Raw genomic sequence first — 10,279 nt, 5'->3', positions numbered from 1 at the left:
ATCCGGAAATGTTTAAACCCCACACAAGAAAGAAAGGTAGAAATGACCACCGGAGGAGAACGAAACGCCGGAATGCAAAACGGACAACGGGGAAAATGCTCGAATGCATGAGATGAACATGTATGCAAATGCAATGTACGTGATGACATGATAAGAGATGCCCGAAAAAGAAAACAACACACGGAGACAAAGACCCAAACCCGAGAAATAAATATAACTTAGCGCCAGGGACGGCAAGAGTTGGATACAAATATGGAAAGTATATCTGGGGCGTTACATCCGCGGCTAGGGTAACGTGGGACCCCTGTTCGGCAGCTGAACTGATTCAAATTTTAGACGCGTTGCAAGGCCCAACGAAACGGGTGGTGTGGAGTTGTGTCGGGGCACTTCTCTGGTCCATGTGGCTTACTAGGAATAAACTCACGATTGAGGGGATTTTACCAACTCATCCGGCTAATATCATCTTCAAATGCAATCTCCTTTTGCAGCAGTGGAGTTCGTTGGGGAGGCGCAAGGATGCTGATTTGATCAAGACAGCTCAACAACGTATTCTACAAGTATACGCGGCGGCTATGGAGTCGTGATTATGGAGTTTCGCGTGCTCTTTTTGCGTGCTTGACGGGGCTGCGCGCTCTATACGGGCTATGCCTTGTAATGCGACAGTTCATCTTATTTGGTCGTCCGTTTCTTAGGTGCGCGAGCTACTGTGGCTTTTGGTGGTGTAAGACTTATTGCTGTTACTCTGCCGTTGAGGCTTTATTAATTTAAAGCCGGACGCATCTGGCGTCTTTGTTCTAAAAAAAAGCAATATGGGCGGCTGGCTTTTTCGAGTGAAGTTCCCATACCAAATCGGAGAAAAAATCTAACTCCAAAGCAATAATTTCTAGTGATCTGGTGAATTTCACATTCCATCACGGAACCGAATCCCCAGGCCAAAACATGTCAACATGATCAACGCATGTGGGCAAACAAAAAAACTTCCAAAGGGTAACTTTGGATGTATGTCTAGTTAACTTTGCCATTCCTCCATCAAAATGTTTAAAGTTCAGACAGCTGCTAATAGGTTTTGAGATAGCTAACCGTACATGCCACATGGTGTTCAAAGTCAGATAGGGCATCATGTTTAATACATTTGGGGAAAACATCTAGCTGACTAGATTATAGTCACTCTCAGTTCCTTTGTTTAAGACTACTAGTCCAAATCAGTAGAAGGGAGTTCTCTAGCTAATTGCTGAAAAGGGTGAAAATTTACACGATAAACCGACACACGGACGAACAAGGGACCATAGCCCTCAACACACTATTACAAAAACACTGCAGGGAGGCATATAGCAACATAATCGGGAGCGCCTGTCATGTATGACATGCCTACTTCAGCTTCGTCATGGATAACCAGCAACATCGATCGCAACAGCAAGATGCACTCCTAGTAGTTACAACGTCATGTTTTCCATCCAGACGAGCAAATATGGCGGCTGATTTTTCCCAGTGAAGTTCCCGCACCAATTAGAGAACAATTCCAACTCGAAAACAAGAATTTCTAGCGACTGAATCCTTAGACCGCCGAAAAAATCGACTTGTTGACATGATGGATTGAAAAGAAAAAAACATAGACTTTTGGTGCAAGTCCGGTTGACTTTGCCCATTCTGTTCAGAGTTTTTTCTTTTTCTTTTGAGAGACCATTCTGTTCAGAGTTGGGATCGGGCTTTGACGTTTTTGGGCAGGTTCCAAAGAAAATTAACCAGAAGAGGCAATAACTCTTGGGGAGCTTTGCATGGTTGCCATGAGGCAACTGTCGCTGCGTGCAGTTGAAAACCACCACTGCTGGTAACTAATTACCGTACACGATGGTGTACACGTACGTCCGCACGGAGTACTATTCAGATGAACTGATCAAGAGTTGGGGAAAAAATCCACATAATGGTTACTTACATGCAGCTGATAATCACCTGTATACCGAACTTTGTCGATGTTCGTACTATCTTTCTTTTTATCTTATTATTATACGTATGTGACTTAACTTTAGAATTAGAGCATATAATTATACGTACACACGTGCATCTCGTGATGCGTGGAATTATTCGAATGTTTTATGAGGCATGCTTCCGTGTTGAGTGCACACACTGGCAAACGCTTATGTTTCTGTGTGTGTCACATTGCGGCGCCGTGGAAGCTTAGGAGTTTGGATAGTGCTGCCTTTTTAGGGCTTTTTGGCCGGGGCATCGTTTTCCATTCGGTTCCGCGGGATAAAAAGTCACGAGTTGGTAGGATCAGGAATTTGCATCCAACACACAACCAACCATATGCACGTGTGCACCAAATCGATTTTTTTGGGTACATCGAATTCCATCGAGTTTCGTTTCAAAAAAAAATTCCATCGAGTTATGTACGTACCTGCGTGCACGACCAACTAGCTTTTTTCTATCCGTAAAACTAGCTTTCTTTTTTAGTATTATGGATTCCACTTTTTATACTTTGAGATTGACTATGTGACACTTTCTAAATGACTTAGGAGAAATTCTACAAAATATCTCATTTAAGCAAGTTTATTCTAGTCTGGATTCCTACACTGTAGTATATGTTTAACGCTCTATCTACGTATACCATCTAACATTTTCTTCTTTAATTCTCTTATTGAGTAGGTTGAGTAGTTGTCCACTAATTCCCAATATATACATTCGCTTATGTGTACTAAAGTAGACCCCGATGTGAATGCAAGAAATATATTACGCTGTGCGTACGTAGGCGGTAGCGTGAAACAAACACGACATGCAGAAAGACAAAGGGTCCGTACGTAAGTAGATGAAATGATCCTGAATTCCTTCCTGATCTCTAATAAGTCTTCATGACCGTTAAAGAAGTCCGCACCGTCTTTTGATTAGCACGAGAATGACTGCAAACTAGTATGCATTGACTATAACCTCAACCACACTTTTAGCTGCTCCACTTGATAAGATTAGTCTTACATATATGCACAAGTTGGCACGACTAGTACACACATGTTTCTTCCTAGGCTGGCAAAGCTCATGGGATTTATTTTTACTTACTGGCGGGGAACAGCTCATGGAATTAGCTAGTCTCAACGATTCCCTCCGTCCCATAATATAAAACGTTTTCTGACACTAGTACAGTGTAAAAAAACAGTGCTGCTATACACACGACGGTGTGCAGCCGAAGTGTGCACGATTCTGCAGATCAAACCGTGCATGCGTGGCACAAAGTGGAGGCGGGCCGCTGGATCAAAGCGTCGTCCAGTGTTCGTCTACTGAGTATCGTCTGCTCAGCAGTTCTGGTAAAAAAAGTCTTACATTGTAGAATGGAGGGAGTAGATAAATAGACCCGGCCGCATTTTAATATTTTTCATATGGCTAGCGTGTGTGCATGCATGCGTAGGTAAGCGTTTCCCTACGTTACATCTGTATGGTGCACGTATATCTTATGTTGGAGTGGTTGAGCTTTGTCTAATTATCTTTGGAAAGGTCTCAAGACTAAAGCCAAAGGCAATTACCGCTAGTACTACTACTATATAATTCAGATCTCTTGCTTGGGTACGTATTGCATGCGCAATGGAATTCAAACGGTCGTTCCTAGGGCGACAGGTGTACGCACATACGCGTCCATGTCGACGGTCTGAGCAACAACAATTCAGTGGCAAAGCTCCTCACGCGGTTGAGGTTCCCATCGCAACCTCTGATCCCCATTCTAGTCCCATCTCGAATGTTGGTTGGAGAATGAAAGGACATTTTTTTTCGAAAAGGGGGATTTCCCGGTCTCTGCATCAGAATGATGCATACGGCCATCTTATTAAAACAATTAAATATGTTCCAACAAGGTTTTAAAGTCTTCAAAAAAAAATAAAAAATAGCTCACACAGAGCCAAAAGGGCTAGAAGACAAACTAGCCAAATAAAGGACGCCACAACCGGCTAGGCAAAAGAGAGATAGGTAAATTAATTGTCTATCCTATTACATGACCGCCATCCAAACCGGTTGAAGATATCCCGAGCTACCATCTCCCAGCGGATAGATCCAGTAACCAAACGCTCCCTGGCCTCCGTCGGAGTGAGTAGCGACCACGAACGGATCAACGCCGTGGCTCTGAAAATTACCTGCAAAAAATGAATGTGTATTGTCCTGTTAAAAACCAAATCATTTCTGCAATTCCAGAGCGCCCACAAAAAGGCGCAGACTCCGACGCCAATATGTCTCGCTAACTCGGGCTCTATCCCGTTAAGCCACGTTCCAAATAACGTGTTGACAGAACTCGGTGGAGTAATATTGAAAGCAATATGGACTGTTCGCCATAAAACTTTGGCTAGCGGGCAATCAAGAAACGGGTGTTTGATCGTCTCATCCCGATCACAGAAACTAAACCTACACTAGTAGAAAAACATCAATTAGTCCCGGTTCGTAAGGGCCTTTAGTCCCGGTTCATGAACCGGGACTAATGGGTCGTTACAAATACCTTCACCCATTAGTTCCGGTTCAAACACGAACCGAGACAGATGTGCCTCCACGTGGCCGGTCCGCCGAGCCCAGTCAGGGGGGCCTTTGGTCCCGGTTGGTGGCACTAGTAGAAAAAGGGTCAAACGTGAAGCACATTAGTGTCGGTTTGTATTTGAGCCGGCACAAATGTATACATTAGTGCCGGTTTCAACGGCTAGCCGGGCCGCTCTCATTAGTACTGGTTCGTGGCTAACCTTTAGCACCGGTTCGTGCCACGAACCGGTACTAATGAGAGTGGTGGCAGGATGTTGTCAGTCTGGGCCCCCTCCAGCACCTTTAGTATCGGTTCTTGGCACGAACCGGTACTAAAGGTCGTCCTACATAAACCCTTCGTCCACCCGAGCTCGCTCTGTTCTTCCCCTTTCCCCTCTCCTCTCTGTTCTTCCCCTCTTCCTCTCGAGCTCATCACACATTTTGCCCAAAATTTGTCAAGATTTGAAGGCCCCCATCCATTCAAATGATCACAAAGGTTAGCAACTTTGTCCTTTCATCTCTCATTGCTAGATTAGCTCTTGCAATGCTTTATATAGTTATTAATTTGTGAGTTTAGTAATTTGGGAGGAAATATATATATATGTGCTAGTATTTGATTTATATGCAATTTGAGGTTAAAATAACACTTAGTTTGCATATGTAGGTGTGGTTTACTTAGTGCCTTCTAAATCTCCGTCGTAACCACCGTCAATCGCCTGCACCATCCGTCGCCGGCACCACATTGTGGTGAGCCTCTTGTTCATGAAATTTTATATAAAAAATTGATGTTTGTGTGATTTGGATATATAGTTACTCGTATAATAATTATCTTACCCGTACGTTGTTTGTTATACATAGTGCCATGGTTTTGATATCCGTCCCCGTCGGCCCTCGTCCTTGTTATGATTCGGATGTGGTATATTCTCTTTTAAAACTATTTGTTGCATTTCGTGTTTATGACAAATTATGCCCATCAAGTTGACATGGATATTTTTATCTAGGAGGTATGTGAGCCGGAAATTCCAACCGACCCTATTGTCGAGAGGTTAAATTTAGTTGAAAGAGAAAACGAGTACTTGAAAGAAAAATTGAAAAGAATTGAGGGGGAGAAGATGGAATTGGAGTTGCATGTTGCCGATGTCGTCGATGATCACAAGATCAAGATGGAGAAAATGCGCTTGAAGATTAGAAAGATTAGAAAATATGCCATCGATAGTGAGGCTTGGTATCATTATGTTGTTGGATCAATTGTTACCTTAGTTGCGATCTTGATCGCATTTGTTGTTGCATTTAAATGCTTTAGCTAGAGAGTTATTTGTTTGTTGCATTTAAGTGTTGTATGAACTTTATGTATGAACTTGTATTAATTTGGTCTATTCGGTGTTGTGTAATGAAGATGAGCCGGCAATGGATGTACGATGACCGATGCTCTCCCCAGTTCGTTGAGGGCGTGCATACTTTTATGCTTGCGGCTGAGGCAAACAAGCAGGCGGATGGTTTTATGCCTTGTCCATGTGTTGGCTGTAAGAATGGTCGCAATTACTCTACGTCAAGAATCATTCACGTCCACCTGTTTGAGTCCGGTTTCATGCCCCACTATAATGTTTGGACCAAGCACGTAGAAAGAGGGGTTATGATGGAAGACAATGAAGAAGAAGAGGACGACGACAACTATCCTGGCCATGGGTTCCCTGAATACGATGATACAACAATGGGTGAAGAAGCTGAGCCGGTAATGCGGGAAGAAGCTGGGCCGGCAATGCGGGAAGAAGCTGAAGAAGAGGCATCAGATGAGCCCGTTGATGATCTAGGTCGGGCCATTGCCAATGCAAAGAGAAAGTGCGCAAGTGATTTGGAGAAGAAGAAGTTGTAGCGCATGTTAGAGGATCACAAAAAATTGTTGTACCCGAATTGCGTAGGTGACAAGAAAAAGCTGGACACCACACTGGAATTGCTGCAATAGAAGGCAGAGAATGGTGTATCTGACAAGGGATTTGGAAAGTTGCTGGTAATGATAAAGGATATGCTTCCAAAGGACACCGAATTGCCCGAGAGTACGTACGAAGCAAAGAAGGTTGTCTGCCCTCTAGGGTTAGAGGTGCAGAAGATACATGCATGCCCTAATGATTGCATCCTCTACCGCGGTGAGTACGAGGATTTGAACGCTTGCCCGGTATGTGGTGCATTGCGCTATAAGATCAGCCGCGATGAGCATGGTGATGTCGAGGGCGAGCGCCCCAGGAAGAAGATTCCTGGCAAGGTGATGTGGTATTCTCCTATAATACCACGGTTGAAACGTTTGTTCCAAAACAAAGAGCGTGCCAAGGCGATGCGATGGCACAGAGAAGACCGTAAGAAAGACGGAAAGTTGAGAGTACCAGCTGACGGGTCGCAGTGGAGAAAAATCGAAAGAAAGTACGGGAAGGAGTTTGCAGATGACGCAAGGAGCATATGGTTTGGTCTAAGCGCAGATGGCATTAATCCTTTTGGGAAGCAGAGCAGCAACCATAGCACCTGGCCTGTGACTCTATGTTTGTATAACCTTCCTCCTTCGTTGTGCATGAAGCGGAAGTTCATTATGATGCCAGTGCTCATCCAAGGCCCTAAGCAACCCGGCAACGACATTGATGTGTACCTAAGGCCATTAGTTGAAGAACTCTTACAACTGTGGAATGGAACAGGTGTACGTGCGTGGGATGAGCACATGGGGGAAGAATTTGACCTAAAGGCGTTGCTGTTCATGACCATCAATGATTGGCCTGCTCTCAGTAACCTTTCAGGACAGACAAACAAGGGATACCGCGGATGCACGCATTATTTGGATGATACCGACAGTATATATTTGAATAGTTGTAAGAAGAATGTGTACCTGGGACATCGTCGATTTTTTCCGAGCAGGCATCCCGTAAGAAAGAAAGGCAAGCATTTCAAAGGTGAGGAGGATCACCGGACGAGGCCTCGCCACCGTACTGGTGCTGATGTACATGATATGGTCAAGGATTTGAAGGTGATATTTGGAAAGGGTCCTGGCGGACAACCTGTTCCAAAGGACGCTGACGGACGCGCACCCATGTGGAAGAAGAAATCTATATTTTGGGACCTACCATATTGGAAAGACCTAGAGGTCCGCTCCGCAATCGACGTGATGCACGTGACGAAGAATCTTTGCGTGATCCTGCTTGGCTTCTTCGGCGTGTATGGGAAGACAAAAGATACACCTGAGGCACGGGAGGACCAGCAACGTATGCACGGAGAAGACGGCATGCATCAGGGTCATGCAAGCTACGCTCTTACCAAAGAAGAGAAGGAAATCTTCTTTGAATGCCTGCTCAGTATTAAGGTACCATCTGGCTTCTCGTCGAATATAAAGGGAATAATAAACATGGCAGAGAAAAAGTTCCAGAACCTAAAGTCTCATGACTGCCACGTGATTATGACGCAACTGCTTCCGGTTGCATTGAGGGGGCTTCTACCGGAAAACGTTCCATTAGCAATTGTGAAGCTATGTGCATTTCTCAATGCAATCTCTCGGAAGGTAATCGATCCAGAAATCATACCAAGGTTACAGAATGATTTGGTGCAATGTCTTGTCAGTTTCGAGTTGGTGTTCCCACCATCCTTCTTCAACATCATGACGCACGTCCTAGTTCACCTATGCGAAGAGATTAACGTTTTGGGTCCTGTATTTCTACACAATATGTTCCCCTTTGAGAGGTTCATGGGAGTCTTAAAGAAATATGTTCATAACCGTGCTAGGCCAGAAGGAAGCATCTCCAAGGGTCATCAAAATGAGGAGGTCATTGAGTTTTGTATTGACTTTATTCCTGACCTTAAGCCGATTGGTGTTCCTGAATCGCGTAAGGGCAGACTGGATGGAAAAGGCACGCTAGAAGGGGAACAAATAATATGTATGGATGGACATTCTCTCACTGAAGCACACTACACAGTTCTACAGAATTCCGCCTTGGTGGCTCCGTATATGGATGAACACAAGAATTTGCTACGCTCCAAACACCCGGAGCGGTCTGATGACTGGATTACACGTGAACAAACCAGGAGTCTCGCCAGCTGGTTGCAGACACGTACCATGCATGACACCTCTATTGAAGATGACCTGTACTTGCTGTCCTAGTTACCATCTACGAATATAATGACTTTCAAAGGGTACGAGATAAATGGTAATACATTTTACACGATCGCCCAAGATAAGAAGAGCACCAACCAAAACAGTGGTGTCCGCTTTGATGCAGAAACCAAGACGGGAAAGGGAACATATTATGGTTATATACAGGACATATGGGAACTTGACTATAGACGTGGTTTAAAGGTCCCTTTGTTTCGGTGCAAATGGGTCAATATGACACGAGGCGGGGTAATGGAAGACCCGCAGTATGGAATGACAACAATGGATCTCAACAATCTTGCGTATGCAGACGAACCATTCGTCCTAGCCAATGATGTGGCACAGGTTTTCTATGTGAAGGACATGTCTACCAAGCCAAGAAAAAGAAAAGATAAGGAAGCGAATGCATCGTACGATGAGCCAAAGCGGCACATAGTTCTTTCTGGGAAGAGAAACATCGTGGGAGTGGATGTCAAGACAGACAAGTCAGAAGATTATGAAAAGTTTGATGAAATTGCTCCATTCACAGTGAATATTGACCCGAGCATCCCGTTAAATGATGAACATTTTCCATGGTTACGGCGCAAAGGGACACACGCGAAGAAAAAGTTTCACACCCAAAGATCTGGGATGTGATCGGCTTCACTAGCTATCATCACTTTCTTCTGTGTTTCGCACCGAGAGGGGAATCTCTGTAATAGTTAGGGTAGTTATGTGTTTTGGCATTTGAAACGCGAAGAAATTTTATGTGCAAACAAATTCACACTAATTTCAAATAATTCAAAATTTAAACTATTCAAATTTGAAAACTACGGGCACTAACAGAAAAAATAGCAGAAAAGAAAGAAAACTATAGCTGAAAAGAAAAAAACTATATAAAAAACTACTCAAAAATAAATAGAAGAAAATAAATATAGCAGAAAAGAAAAAACTACTCAGAAATAAATAGAAGAAAAAATAAAGCAGAAAAGAAAAAAAATATTTGCTATTTCTCAATCGTTTACAAAATGACCGTGAAATTGAAAACACTACAAAATGAACTCTGAATATGTTGAATTTTGGCAAACTAGATGAAAAACTACTCACAAATAAATAGAAGAAAATAAATATAACAGAAAAGAAAAAACTATACAAAAAACTACGCAAAAATAAATAGAAGAAAATAAAGTAGAAAAGAAAAAACTATAAAAAAAATTGGGGCACTGCCCTGTGGGCCTGATAGGCCACAAGTGTGTAATTACAGGCCTTAAAGGCCCAGCAGACTCACCGGGCAGCGCGCAGAGTTTAGGCCCACAAGCCTGCTAGCTATATAGAGGAGTTCGAAGTAGTAGCCGTGGCTGGGTTTATAAACCAGTGCGGCTGCCCTTCGCCCGGCGAGGTGGGACTAAACTTTGGGGTGGCAGCGCGACCCCTTTAGTACCGGGTCGTGGCACAAACCGGTACTAAAGGGGGGGGTCCTTTAGTACCGGTTTGTGCCACCACCCGGTACTAAAGGGGGGGTCCTTTAGTACCGGTTTGTGCCACCACCCGGTACTAAAGGGGGTCGCTCCCCGCCGCTTGGCCTGGCCAAAACAGGCCTTTAGTACCGGTTGGTGGCTCCAACCGGTACTAAAGGTGCCTTCTATATATACTCGACTTACGAAATTTTCATTCTTCCTCTGTTTCCGTCGTCTCTGT

This window comes from Triticum aestivum, chromosome 7B (assembly GCF_018294505.1).
Source record: "Triticum aestivum cultivar Chinese Spring chromosome 7B, IWGSC CS RefSeq v2.1, whole genome shotgun sequence".
NCBI lineage: Eukaryota > Viridiplantae > Streptophyta > Magnoliopsida > Poales > Poaceae > Triticum > Triticum aestivum.
This window is presented reverse-complemented; position numbering follows the sequence as displayed.